This window comes from Lissotriton vulgaris, assembly GCF_964263255.1.
Source record: "Lissotriton vulgaris chromosome 12 unlocalized genomic scaffold, aLisVul1.2 SUPER_12_unloc_1, whole genome shotgun sequence".
Taxonomy (NCBI): domain Eukaryota; kingdom Metazoa; phylum Chordata; class Amphibia; order Caudata; family Salamandridae; genus Lissotriton; species Lissotriton vulgaris.
In genome coordinates this window covers 1,416,319-1,430,361 of record NW_028240611.1, presented here as the reverse complement: position 1 = coordinate 1,430,361, position 14,043 = coordinate 1,416,319, and the positions used below count along the sequence as shown (strand labels likewise).

Below are 14,043 nucleotides of genomic sequence, written 5' to 3'. Positions count from 1 at the left end.
CATATGTCAACATACATTTATGGTATAATGCTAGTATTTACCAGTGGATGTGTTGTTATGTAATATTTAGCAGCTTAAATAGCTAAAATACAACAGACATCAAACTATGAGTGTGTGTCTACCAGTTAAATATATATGGAAATGTACCGTTTTACAACTTCACTTACACGCAAAATAAATATGGATAAATACAGATAAAATACCCTAAAAATAAATACCCTAAAACCGGAAGCCCTATTTATAATGAAATGTCTTATTTGTATTGTTTGTAATTGTCTTGTTTTATGGTGTATTTTTACGATCCTCAGATATCGAAATGAAGTCTTTTTGTGTCTGTTCTGCCACAACTTCTTACGTGTCCTGAGTAAAGCCCCTAGACTGGAGGGGACAGAGGGCACCTGCACACCCCACTGCCAATCAAAAACCGGTGCACTCTCGGACCGCACTCGGATTGGCTGGGATGCCCCAGTGCACCAATCTCAGGTTTGCGTAGACTCAGCAGCACGCTCAGAGTATGCTCAGCTGTCCCCGGGATTGGTTGTTAGGCGACCCGGAAGTACTAACAATACGGACAAATGACAACATCCGTGACATGTTTAGCAGCGGGTGACGGAGGAGAAGCTGAAATGACGGCCGACCCCAGGGGCGGGTGAGTGAAGAGACGGAGGGGCCGGGGCGGGGAGAGGGGTGAGTGGAGAGACGGAGGGGGCGGGGAGACGGAGGGGCCGGGGCGGGGAGAGGGGTGAGTGGAGAGACGGAGGGGCCGGGCCGGGGCGGGGAGAGGGGTGAGTGGAGAGACGGAGGGGGCGGGGAGAGGGGTGAGTGGAGAGACGGAGGGGCCGGGCCGGGGCGGGGAGAGGGGTGAGTGGAGAGACGGAGGGGGCCGGGGAGAGGGGTGAGTGGAGAGACGGAGGGGGGGGGGTGAGGGGTGAGTGGAGAGACGGAGGGGGGGGGTGAGGGGTGAGTGGAGAGACGGAGGGGGGGGTGAGTGGAGAGACGGAGGGGCCGGGGCGGGGAGAGGGGTGAGTGGAGAGACGGAGGGGGCGGGGAGAGGGGTGAGTGGAGAGACGGAGGGGGCGGGGAGAGGGGTGAGAGGGGTGAGTGGAGAGACGGAGGGGGCGGGGAGAGGGGTGAGTGGAGAGACGGAGGGGCCGGGGCGGGGAGAGGGGTGAGTGGAGAGACGGAGGGGGCGGGGAGAGGGGTGAGAGGGGTGAGTGGAGAGACGGAGGGGGCGGGGAGAGGGGTGAGTGGAGAGACGGAGGGGGCGGGGAGAGGGGTGAGTGGAGAGACGGAGGGGGGGGGTGAGGGGTGAGTGGAGAGACGGAGGGGGCGGGGCGGGGAGAGGGGTGAGTGGAGAGACGGAGGGGGCGGGGAGAGGGGTGAGTGGAGAGACGGAGGGGGCGGGGAGAGGGGTGAGTGGAGAGACGGAGGGGGGGGGTGAGGGGTGAGTGGAGAGACGGAGGGGGGGGGGGTGAGTGGAGAGACGGAGGGGCCGGGGCGGGGAGAGGGGTGAGTGGAGAGACGGAGGGGGCGGGGAGAGGGGTGAGTGGAGAGACGGAGGGGGCGGGGCGGGGAGAGGGGTGAGTGGAGAGACGGAGGGGGCGGGGAGAGGGGTGAGTGGAGAGACGGAGGGGGCGGGGAGAGGGGTGAGAGGGGTGAGTGGAGAGACGGAGGGGGCGGGGAGAGGGGTGAGTGGAGAGACGGAGGGGCCGGGGCGGGGAGAGGGGTGAGTGGAGAGACGGAGGGGGGGGGTGAGGGGTGAGTGGAGAGACGGCGGGGAGAGGGGTGAGTGGAGAGACGGAGGGGGCGGGGAGAGGGGTGAGTGGAGAGACGGAGGGGCCGGGCCGGGGCGGGGAGAGGGGTGAGTGAAGAGACGGAGGGGCTGGGGCGGGGAGAGGGGTGAGTGGAGAGACGGAGGGGGCGGGGAGAGGGGTGAGTGGAGAGACGGAGGGGGCGGGGAGAGGGGTGAGTGGAGAGACGGAGGGGCCGGGGAGAGGGGTGAGTGGAGAGACGGAGGGGGGGGGTGAGGGGTGAGTGGAGAGACGGAGGGGGCGGGGAGAGGGGTGAGTGGAGAGACGGAGGGGGCGGGGAGAGGGGTGAGTGGAGAGACGGAGGGGGGGGGTGAGGGGTGAGTGGAGAGACGGAGGGGGGGGTGAGTGGAGAGACGGAGGGGCCGGGGCGGGGAGAGGGGTGAGTGGAGAGACGGAGGGGGCGGGGAGAGGGGTGAGAGGGGTGAGTGGAGAGACGGAGGGGGCGGGGAGAGGGGTGAGTGGAGAGACGGAGGGGCCGGGGCGGGGAGAGGGGTGAGTGGAGAGACGGAGGGGGCGGGGAGAGGGGTGAGTGGAGAGACGGAGGGGGGGGGTGAGGGGTGAGTGGAGAGACGGAGGGGGCGGGGCGGGGAGAGGGGTGAGTGGAGAGACGGAGGGGGCGGGGAGAGGGGTGAGTGGAGAGACGGAGGGGGCGGGGAGAGGGGTGAGAGGGGTGAGTGGAGAGACGGAGGGGGCGGGGAGAGGGGTGAGTGGAGAGACGGAGGGGCCGGGGCGGGGAGAGGGGTGAGTGGAGAGACGGAGGGGGCGGGGAGAGGGGTGAGTGGAGAGACGGAGGGGGCGGGGAGAGGGGTGAGTGGAGAGACGGAGGGGGGGGGTGAGGGGTGAGTGGAGAGACGGAGGGGCCGGGGCGGGGAGAGGGGTGAGTGGAGAGACGGAGGGGGCGGGGAGAGGGGTGAGTGGAGAGACGGAGGGGCCGGGGCGGGGAGAGGGGTGAGTGGAGAGACGGAGGGGGCGGGGAGAGGGGTGAGTGAAGAGACGGAGGGGGCGGGGAGAGGGGTGAGTGGAGAGACGGAGGGGGGGGGGTGAGGGGTGAGTGGAGAGACGGAGGGGGGGGGTGAGTGGAGAGACGGAGGGGCCGGGGCGGGGAGAGGGGTGAGTGGAGAGACGGAGGGGGCGGGGAGAGGGGTGAGTGGAGAGACGGAGGGGGCGGGGAGAGGGGTGAGTGGAGGGACGGAGGGGGCGGGGAGAGGGGTGAGTGGAGAGACGGAGGGGCCGGGGCGGGGAGAGGGGTGAGTGGAGAGACGGAGGGGGCGGGGAGAGGGGTGAGTGGAGAGACGGAGGGGGCGGGGAGAGGGGTGAGTGAAGAGACGGAGGGGCCGGGGCGGGGAGAGGGGTGAGTGGAGAGAGGGAGGGGCCGGGGCGGGGAGAGGGGTGAGTGGAGAGACGGAGGGGGCGGGGAGAGGGGTGAGTGGAGAGACGGAGGGGGGGGGGTGAGGGGTGAGTGGAGAGACGGAGGGGGGGGGTGAGTGGAGAGACGGAGGGGCCGGGGCGGGGAGAGGGGTGAGTGGAGAGACGGAGGGGGCGGGGAGAGGGGTGAGTGGAGAGACGGAGGGGGCGGGGAGAGGGGTGAGTGGAGAGACGGAGGGGCCGGGGCGGGGAGAGGGGTGAGTGGAGAGACGGAGGGGGCGGGGAGAGGGGTGAGTGGAGAGACGGAGGGGGCGGGGAGAGGGGTGAGTGGAGAGACGGAGGGGCCGGGGCGGGGAGAGGGGTGAGTGGAGAGACGGAGGGGGCGGGGAGAGGGGTGAGTGAAGAGACGGAGGGGGCGGGGAGAGGGGTGAGTGGAGAGACGGAGGGGGGGGGTGAGTGGAGAGAAGGAGGGGCCGGGGCGGGGAGAGGGGTGAGTGGAGAGACGGAGGGGGCGGGGAGAGGGGTGAGTGGAGAGACGGAGGGGGCGGGGAGAGGGGTGAGTGGAGAGACGGAGGGGCCGGGGCGGGGAGAGGGGTGAGTGGAGAGACGGAGGGGGCGGGGAGAGGGGTGAGTGGAGAGACGGAGGGGGCGGGGAGAGGGGTGAGTGGAGAGACGGAGGGGCCGGGGCGGGGAGAGGGGTGAGTGGAGAGACGGAGGGGGCGGGGAGAGGGGTGAGTGAAGAGACGGAGGGGCCGGGGCGGGGAGAGGGGTGAGTGGAGAGACGGAGGGGCCGGGGCGGGGAGAGGGGTGAGTGGAGAGACGGAGGGGGCGGGGAGAGGGGTGAGTGGAGAGACGGAGGGGGGGGGTGATGGGTGAGTGGAGAGACGGAGGGGGGGGGGTGAGTGGAGAGACGGAGGGGCCGGGGCGGGGAGAGGGGTGAGTGGAGAGACGGAGGGGGCGGGGAGAGGGGTGAGTGGAGAGACGGAGGGGGCGGGGAGAGGGGTGAGTGGAGAGACGGAGGGGGCGGGGAGAGGGGTGAGTGGAGAGACGGAGGGGGCGGGGAGACGGAGGGGCCGGGGCGGGGAGAGGGGTGAGTGGAGAGACGGAGGGGGCGGGGAGAGGGGTGAGTGGAGAGACGGAGGGGGCGGGGAGAGGGGTGAGTGGAGAGACGGAGGGGGCGGGGAGACGGAGGAGCCGGGGCGGGGAGAGGGGTGAGTGGAGAGACGGAGGGGGCGGGGAGAGGGATGAGTGGAGAGACGGAGGGGGCGGGGAGAGGGGTGAGTGGAGAGACGGAGGGGCCGGGGCGGGGAGAGGGGTGAGTGGAGAGACGGAGGGGCCGGGGCGGGGAGAGGGGTGAGTGGAGAGACGGAGGGGCTGGGGAGAGGGGTGAGTGGAGAGGAGGGGCCGGGGCGGGGAGAGCGGTGAGTTGAGAGACGGAGGGGGCGGGGAGAGGGGTGAGTGGAGAGACGGAGGGGGAAGAGGGGTGAGTGGAGAGACGGAGGGGGGGGGTGAGTGGAGAGACGGAGGGGGCGGGGAGAGGGGTGAGTGGAGAGACGGAGGGGGGGGGGTGAGGGGTGAGTGGAGAGACGGAGGGGGGGTGAGTGGAGAGACGGAGGGGGCGGGGAGAGGGGTGAGTGGAGAGACGGAGGGGGGAGAGAGGGGTGAGTGGAGAGGAGGGTCCGGGGCGGGTAGAGGGGTGAGTGGAGAGACGGAGGAGCGGGGAGAGGGGTGAGTGGAGAGACGGAGGGGGGGGGTGAGGGGTGAGTGGAGAGACGGAGGGGGGGGTGAGTGGAGAGACGGAGGGGGCGGGGAGAGGGGTGAGTGGAGGGATGGAGGGGGCGGGGAGAGGGGTGAGTGGAGAGACGGAGGGGGCGGGGAGAGGGGTGAGTGGAGAGACGGAGGGGGGGGGGTGAGGGGTGAGTGGAGAGACGGAGGGGGGGGGTGAGTGGAGAGACGGAGGGGGCGGGGAGAGGGGTGAGTGGAGGGATGGAGGGGGCGGGGAGAGGGGTGAGTGGAGAGACGGAGGGGGCGGGGAGAGGGGTGAGTGGAGAGACGGAGGGGGCGGGGAGAGGGGTGAGTGGAGAGACGGAGGGGGGGGTGAGTGGAGAGACGGAGGGGGCGGGGAGAGGGGTGAGTGGAGAGACGGAGGGGGGGGTGAGGGGTGAGTGGAGAGACGGAGGGGGGGGGTGAGTGGAGAGACGGAGGGGGCGGGGAGAGGGGTGAGTGGAGAGACGGAGGGGGCGGGGAGAGGGGTGAGTGGAGAGACGGAGGGGGGAGAGAGGGGTGAGTGGAGAGGAGGGGCCGGGGCGGGTAGAGGGGTGAGTGGAGAGACGGAGGAGCGGGGAGACGGAGGGGGGGGGGTGAGTGGAGAGACAGAGGGGGCGGGGAGAGGGGTGAGTGGAGAGACGGAGGGGGGGGTGAGTGGAGAGACGGAGGGGGCGGGGAGAGGGGTGATTGGAGAGACGGAGGGGGGGGTGAGGGGTGAGTGGAGAGACGGAGGGGGGGGGTGAGTGAAGAGACGGAGGGGGCGGGGAGAGGGGTGAGTGGAGGGATGGAGGGGGCGGGGAGAGGGGTGAGTGGAGAGACGGAGGGGGCGGGGAGAGGGGTGAGTGGAGAGACGGAGGGGGCGGGGAGAGGGGTGAGTGGAGAGACGGAGGGGACGGGGAGAGGGGTGAGTGGAGAGGCGGGGAGAGGGGTGAGTGGAGAGGAGGGGGCGAGGAGAGGGGTGAGTGGAGAGACGGAGGGGCGGGAGAGGGGTGAGTGGAGAGAAGGAGGGGCCGGGGAGAGGGGCGATTGAGAGGGGGCCGGGGAGAGGGGTGAGTGGAGAGGAGGGGCCGGGGCGGGGAGAGCGGTAAGTGGAGAGAAGGACGGGCCGGGGCGGGGAGAGGGGTGAGTGGAGAGACGGAGGAGGCGGGGAGAGGGGTGAGTGGACAGGAGGGGCCGGGGCGGGGAGAGCGGTAAGTGGAGAGAAGGACGGGCCGGGGCGGGGAGAGGGGTGAGTGGAGAGGAGGGGGCGGGGAGAGGGGTGGGTGGAGAGGAGGGGACGGGGAGAGGGGTGAGTGGAGAGACGGAGGGGGGAGAGAGGGGTGAGTGGAGAGGAGGGGCAGGGGCAGGTAGAGGGGTGAGTGGAGAGACGGAGGAGCGGGGAGAGGGGTGAGTGGAGAGACGGAGGGGGGGGGTGAGTGGAGAGACGGAGGGGGCAGGGAGAGGGGTGAGTGGAGAGACGGAGGGGCGGGAGAGGGGTGAGTGGAGAGAAGGAGGGGCCGGGGAGAGGGGCGATTGAGAGGGGGCCGGGGAGAGGGGTGAGTGGAGAGGAGGGGGCGAGGAGAGGGGTGAGTGGAGAGACGGAGGGGGCGGGGAGAGGGGTGAGTGGACAGGAGGGGCCGGGGCGGGGAGAGCGGTAAGTGGAGAGACGGAGGGGGCGGGGAGAGGGGTGAGTGGAGAGACGGAGGGGGCGGGGAGAGGGGTGAGTGGAGAGACGGAGGGGACGGGGAGAGGGGTGAGTGGAGAGACGGAGGGGGCGGGGAGAGGGGTGAGTGGAGAGACGGAGGGGGCGGGGAGAGGGGTGAGGAGACGGAGGGGGCGGGGAGAGGGGTGAGTGGAGAGGAGGGGGCGGGGAGAGGGGTGAGTGGAGAGACGGAGGGGGTGGGGAGAGGGGTGAGTGGAGAGACGGATGGGCCGGGGAGACGGGTGAGTGGAGAGACAGATGGGGCGGGGAGAGGAGTGAGTGGAGAGACGGAGGGGCCGGGGAGAGGGGTGAGTGGAGAGACGGAGGGGGCGGGGAGAGGGGTGAGTGGAGAGACGGAGACGGAGGGGGCGGGGAGAGGGGTGAGTGGAGAGACGGAGGGGACAGGGAGAGGGGTGAGTGGAGAGGAGGGGGCGGGGAGAGGGGTGAGTGGAGAGGAGGGGGCGGGGAGAGGGGTGAGTGGAGAGACGGAGGGGGGGAGAGAGGGGTGAGTGGAGAGACGGAGGGGCTGGCGTGGGGAGAGGGGTCAGTGGAGAGGAGGGGTGAGTGGAGAGACGAAAGGGGGGGAGGGGTTAGTGGAGAGACGGAGGGGCAGGGGCGTGGCGAGGGGTGAGTGGAGAGATGGAGGGGGCGGGGAGAGTGGAGAGACGGAGGGGCCGGGCGGAGAGAAGGGTGAGTGGAGAGAAGGAGGGGGCGGGGCGGGGACAAGGGTGAGTGGAGAGGAGGGGCGTGGAGAGGGGTGAGTGGAAAGATGGAGGGGCCGGGGCGTGGAGAGGGGTGAGTGGAGGGGGCGGGGAGAGGGGTGAGTGGAGAGACGGAGGGGGCGGGGAGAGGGGTGAGTGGAGAGAAGGAGGGGCGGGGAGAGGGGTGAGTGGAGAGAAGGAGGGGCGTGGAGAGGGGTGAGTGGAGAGACGGTGGGGCCGGGGCGGGGGGAGGGGTGAGTGGAGAGAACGTGGGGTGTAGAGAGGGGTGAGTGGAGAGACGGAGGGGGGGGGGTAGAGGGGTGAGTGGAGGGACGGAGGGGGCGGGGAGAGGGGTGAGTGGAGAGACAGAGGGGGCGGTGAGAGGGGTGAGGGGAGAGACAGATGGGGCGGGGAGAGGGGTGAGTGGAGAGACGGACAAGGCGGGGAGAGGGGTGAGTGGAGAGACGGAGGGGCCGGGGCGGGTAGAGGGGTGAGTGAAGAGACGGAAGGGTCGGGCGGAGAGAGGGTGAATGAAGGGGTAGAGAGGAGCTGGGGTAGAGATACAGGTGGGCAAAGAGGCATCTGTCACCCAACAGAGGATCTTCCACAAGTGCTGCATACACACTTGTGCAAACATGTAGGCTCCAGGCTGTGTTCTCGATGGTGGTCCTCATTGCTGGGGGTGTAACAATGTCCCATGCGCAGGTCGCAGCCCAGATGACCGTCCTTTACACCCTGCCTGGAGAGTCCCATCCCTGGCTGATTTGCAATGCTGTGAGTTCAGCTTGGCTGGTTTGGTTAACCCACCGCACAGGTGCTCGTCTGGGACACAAGTCTGTATGCCCCTGTGTTTCTCTGCCCGTTTTTGCCTTCTGTTCTCTTGTTGCTCCTCACCGCTCCCGCTGACCCGCCCCCCTGACCGCCCATTTGCTGCCCCTGCCACCCGCCTGCTCCTATATATCCCACCCCCCTATATGGCGGCCTAAGGCAAGCCGGTCCGCGCATGGACCGCACCCAGTGCCAGAACCCCTGTTCACCCCCGCCCATCACTACTGCCGCCGCTACGATGCCAGTACTCTCCACGCTCTCAACTCCAGACAGACCCACACCTGCTTCGAAGCCGCCCCGAACTGCACACAGGGCCCCTTCACCTGCCGGAATTGCAGCTACACCAGCCTCACAACCGCCGAACCACCCACCAAGAAAGGCCACAATCACCTCCGATGCATCCTACTGAACCCCCGCTCCGCACACAAACATGCCGTCGAGCTCTGGCACCTGCTCGACACTTCATCCTCGGACTTCGCCTTCCTGACTGAGACCTGGATGAACAACTCCTCAGCACCCCACTTTGCCATCCTAGACGGCTACAACATCACCCGCAGAGAACGCACCAACGGAGTCAGAGGAGGAATCGCAATTGTCCACAAGAACAGCATCGGGGTCTCAACCAGCACCAAGAACACTCTCAGCACCCCGAACACATGCACTTCCAGATCCACACAGACCCCAACTCCACCCTCAGAGGCAACTCCACCACCCTGATCAATAACCTCGCCAACCTTCACCTTCTCAGGAGCTCTGATTTACCGACCACCTGGCACACATACTGATTTCACGAATAGCATCGGTGAAGCTATAGGCAACCTAGCCCTTAAATCAGCCAATTTTACCATCTTGGGAGACATCAATATACATCTAGATACCCACTCAGACCAGGCCACAATCTGTTTTACGGACACTATGAATGTACTTGGCCTAAAAACCCTTACCACCTCTGCCACTCACAAGGCGGGACATATACTTGACTGTATCTGCTCCAATATCGAAGGACTCAAAGTAGACACTCCACAACCATTAACCTGGACAGACCATAGCTACATTCCGTTCGAATTCCCGGTAATATTCCACTCCCTGACCAAAAAAACTAATGTCTCTTCAGAGCCTGCCATGGTAGTACCCTGCTGAAAAGGATCTGGTTGAGAAACCAGACTTTCTAACAAGAGCAGATAAATCTAGACCGACTCCGTCAGGAGCTCCTGACAAGGACAGTCAGGCCTTTAGGGAATGGATTGACACCCTCATAAAGGACCTGGAGTCTATCCCTCCTTTTCTAAAGACCAGGAGAAAACAAAGACCTACTGCCCCGTGGTTTTCTCCCACCTTAAAAAAGGAACAAAGAAAGGTTAGAGCGCTCGAACGAAAGTGGCGACTTAACTATACAGACACAGACCAAGATTTGTATAAAATCGCCCGTCGTCAATATCACGGCTTGATCAAAACGGCCAAAAAAGACTACTATACGGAAGCTATCAATAAAAGTAATAACAAACAAAAGGAAATCTTTAATATTGTAAATACTTTTACCAATCCCAAAACCATGCAGAAAGACATTCCCCCCTCACAGATCCTCTGCAACACCATTGCAGACTTCTTTGAGGGTAAAATTTTAACGCTGATCAAAGACTTCCCGCAACCTCATACCTATGAGGAGAGCAAGGAAATTAAATCCAGCCCAGCAACTCATACCCTGTCCTCCTTTCAACCTATAAGCCAAGAGGAATCTCCTATAGAAATCCTCAAAATTAAATCAGGCTCCCCCTTTGACCCCTGTCCCCCGCTGGTGCTCCATTCACTAATAGAGATTGCCAACCCATTCATTAACAGTCTCATAAATTCCTCACTGAATTACGGCCTGGTCCCTGAAGAATGGAAACTCGCAGCGGTTAAACCCTTGCAAAAAAAACCACTATCGGACCCTTCCACCCTCACAAATCTTCGCCCCATTTCCTTACTCCCAGCATTTTGCAAACTTACTGAGAAAGCTGTCAATAAACAACTTACTGCTTTCTTTGAAGCCAATAACATCTGGCATCCCAACTAAGCTGGTTTCAGAGCTCAGCATTCTACGGAATCAGCCCTAATCTTCTCCTCTGAAACCCTCCGTGCAGCACTAGATCAGGGAAAGAAAGCAGTCCTGGTCCTACTAGACCTGTCCGCGGCTTTTGACACGTTGTCCCATACCATTCTCCTGAACAGTCTAGCCGCGGCAGGCATTACCGGAACTGCACTGAGCTGGATAAAAAGCTTCCTTGCTAATAGGAGACAAGTGGTGATCCTAGGACAGTACAGGTCAGAAGAAAAGCCAGTAGGCTCTGGAGTCCCCCAAGGCTCCTGCTTGAGCCCTACTCTTTTCAATTTATATATGGCCCCACTTATCACCCTCATCTCATCTTTTGGCATAGATACCGTCACATACGCTCACGACACGCAGCTCATTCTGGTGCTAGAGAATGACACCTGTGAAGCCGAAACAATGCTCCAAAATTGCCTCACTGCCACATTTAAATGGATGCATTTAAATCATCTTAAGTGCAATACTGGGAAAACCGAAATTCTATCCTTCGGCAAAGGAAACACCTTCAACCCCACATCCTGGTGGCCTGAGGACGCCATTGCCCCCCCCCAGTACTGCCAGTACTGCCGCCTCAGTCCGTAACCTAGGGATCTGAAAGAGACACGTTAGTGATAGAGTTTCCATTCTTCAGGGACCAGGCCGTAATTCAGTGAGGAATTTATGAGACTGTTAATGAATGGGTTGGCAATCTCTATTAGTGAATGGAGCACCAGCGGGGGACATGGGTCAAAAGGGGAGCCTGATTTAATTTTGAGGATTTCTATATGAGATTCCTCTTGGCTTATAGGTTGAAAGGAGGACAGGGTATGAGTTGCTGGGCTGGATTTGATTTCCTTGCTCTCCTCATAGGTATGAGGTTGCGGGAAGTCTTTGATCAGCGTTAAAATGTTACCCTCAAAGAAGTCTGCAATGGTGTTGCAGAGGATCTGTGAGGGGGGAATGTCTTTCTGCATGGTTTTGGGATTGGTAAAAGTATTTACAATATTAAAGATTTCCTTTTGTTTGTTATTACTTTTATTGATAGCTTCCGTATAGTAGTCTTTTTTGGCCGTTTTGATCAAGCCGTGATATTGACGACGGGCGATTTTATACAAATCTTGGTCTGTGTCTGTATAGTTAAGTCGCCACTTTCGTTCGAGTGCTCTAACCTTTCTTTGTTCCTTTTTTAAGGTGGGAGAAAACCACGGGGCAGTAGGCCTTTGTTTTCTCCTGGTCTTTAGACAAGGAGGGATAGACTCCCAAGGTCTCCTGTCCAGTCCATGTTAGACTGGCACTCTCTGGCCAGAGGGTCCTCAGACCCCTCCCAATCCTCCCAATCATCCTCATCCCTCATCTCCTGAGATGCAGGGTCGTAACTGAATGAGGTCAGTTCATAGAAACTAAAATCTCCAAACGGCGTCGAGATCGGCGTCGTCCTGACGTCGGAACCGATTGAAAGGAGGCATCGGGGACGGCGCCGCCCGAGGACGACGCCGGAGGGGACACCACACGGACCGACGCCGGGGGGGGGTCGTAAGGTCCACCGGTGACGATCCACCGCCCGAGGAGAGTCCAGCGGCGCCGGGCCCGAAGGCGACGCCGGGGCCGCTGTACCCTGCGGCGCCGGGCCCGAGGGTGTCGGGATCGTGGGGCCCTGCGGCGCCGGGCCCGAAGGCGCCGGCGGCGTCGAGGCCGAAGCACCCGACAGTGTCGGGGTCGAAGCCCCCGACCCACTAGGGCCCTCAGACTGGTTCGCTGGGCCAGAAGGCGCCGCGGAACCCGTCGGAGGAGAAAGGGACCTCATGGCCATGAGGAAACGCTCGACCTCCTCCGGCGTCGCGTTCAGCCCAGGGACCGGGGGGTATGGGGCCGAACGCGGCGCCCGCGACTCCTGAGGAGCCGCGTGGGTGGTGTCAACCGAACACCCGGCCGCATCGCGCGTGCGTCGGGGGGGAGTCAGAAGAGCGATGATGTCTCTTCGACTTCTTATGCTTCTTACCTGATGACTTGGACCCGGAGGAGTGGCGCCGACTCCCGGAGCTGTGACGGCTCCGTTCCCGCGACCTGTCCCTCGACCTCCCGTGGGACCGGGACCTCACACGGCGCGGGGCCGACTGGCGGATTTCGAGTCGCCTACGGGACCGCTCCCGCCTGGCCTTCCTCGAAAGGGCCCGACAGTTGGAGCAGGCCTCGTCGTCATGGTCGACGCCCAAACACATCAGGCACTGGCGGTGGGGATCCGTGACCGACATGGTACGGTCGCACTTGTCGCAATGCTTGAATCGAGCATCCCTAACGGCACCGTCGGAGTCGTACAGACTTCGAAATGGATCAAAAGATCACAAAAAAGTTTAGTCAAAAAATGACTAGGGAACTGCTCTTTCCAGATCTGCGCTGGCTGGCGCGGAAAAAAGAAGAACTGACGTCAGCACGCGGAGGCGGCGTCTAAGTACTCCGACGTCATCATGGCACCCACGACGCCGACGACTGACGCGGAGCCGCAGACGACGCCTACCGACGCGCAAGGGTACTGCTACGCAAAACTTTCCGGATCCAGTCTGACGCCTGGGGATATTCTAAGGTAAGGAATCTATCACTAACTAATGTCTCTTACAGATATATCGTTACACAAGTAGTAACTTGTGCATCAGATTTGACCCCTCCCTGAGCTTCAAACAACAAGCCACTACCGTAGCAGGGACCTGCTTCGGAATCATTAAAGGGCTCAGGAAATGTTTCGATCTCATCGCCCTCCCCGCAAGGAAAACAGTCGCAGTAGCCCTCATTACCTCCCGCATCGACTACTGTAATAGTCTTTATGCAGGGACAGACAAAGAAGTCTGCCAAAAATTACAAATTGTACAACATGCTTGTAATGGCTGGATTTTCTGTTTAGATGGGATCAGCCCCCAGGGGCCCCTGTGACCCAGCCAAAACGTACTCACCTTCCCTCCTCAGATCGTATTCACAATGAGTAGATATACAGGTAAATATACAGATCGCACCTAAGGATGGGGAATGACAATATATGTATGTACGGATTTTTCTACAATATCTTATTCACATCAGTTGGTCTCGCGGCCACCCCGACCCAGACCGTTCTACCCTAGGGCAGATCTGACACACAATCCGGTGTGTCTACACACGGGCCTGCAGAACCCAATGCTCCCTTTTCCAAACTGTTCGCAATCCTGCGAAACTACACACTAGTTCAACCTCCTAGTGCTCTCATTTACTCAAGCCACAATCCAGTGGGTATTAACACTGGTCTCCCACCCAGTGCTGTCACTAACGCCGCATATCAACGACGACCACATTCCTATGAACCATTATTTGGGATATTATCTCAGTGGTCTACTTGGAATAAAACTACAATAATAACTTTGAATAGGGTTCCAGATTGTATAGTGTACTCCCTGCTTTTGACATCGAAGGTCCACCCACTCCCTCCTTATTCAATCACCATTTACCTGATCGGGATTTCTCATCCGTTCACCCAAACAGTTCCTGACTAGAAGTGCGGTTTACCAAGATTGAACATAAGCACCAGGTACACGATAATTCTATATGAATTAGGGTATTTATTAACAATAGACACAAATCACATTACTATGCAGCATAACTTTTGCAAGAAAAAGGTAAAGATTAGAGTGCACATCCTACATAGGTTAGACAGGTATCACCTGGTTAGTGGGAAGTCTGGACTCGGCAGTCATCTAGGTTCCCTTCTCGTCTCTGTATCCTGGCTCGCCTTGCAGTCACCCTCAGCCGTCACAAGTACACGTCTGCACCGCTAGGCTCAACCTCGTCTGCTTCCCCTCA

General features: G+C 61.8%; 1 protein-coding gene across 1 annotated transcript in view; it reads left to right on the top strand.

The window, feature by feature from the left end:
* Window positions 1–545: 545 nt before the first annotated feature.
* SLC39A3 (solute carrier family 39 member 3) overlaps window positions 546–14,043 on the top strand; it is an 82,443-nt gene continuing 68,945 nt past the window's right edge. Inside the window, exon 1 of the mRNA XM_086947833.1 lies at window positions 546–649. The gene's annotated coding sequence lies outside the window, so the exon portion shown is untranslated. The remainder of the gene's footprint in view (window positions 650–14,043) is intronic.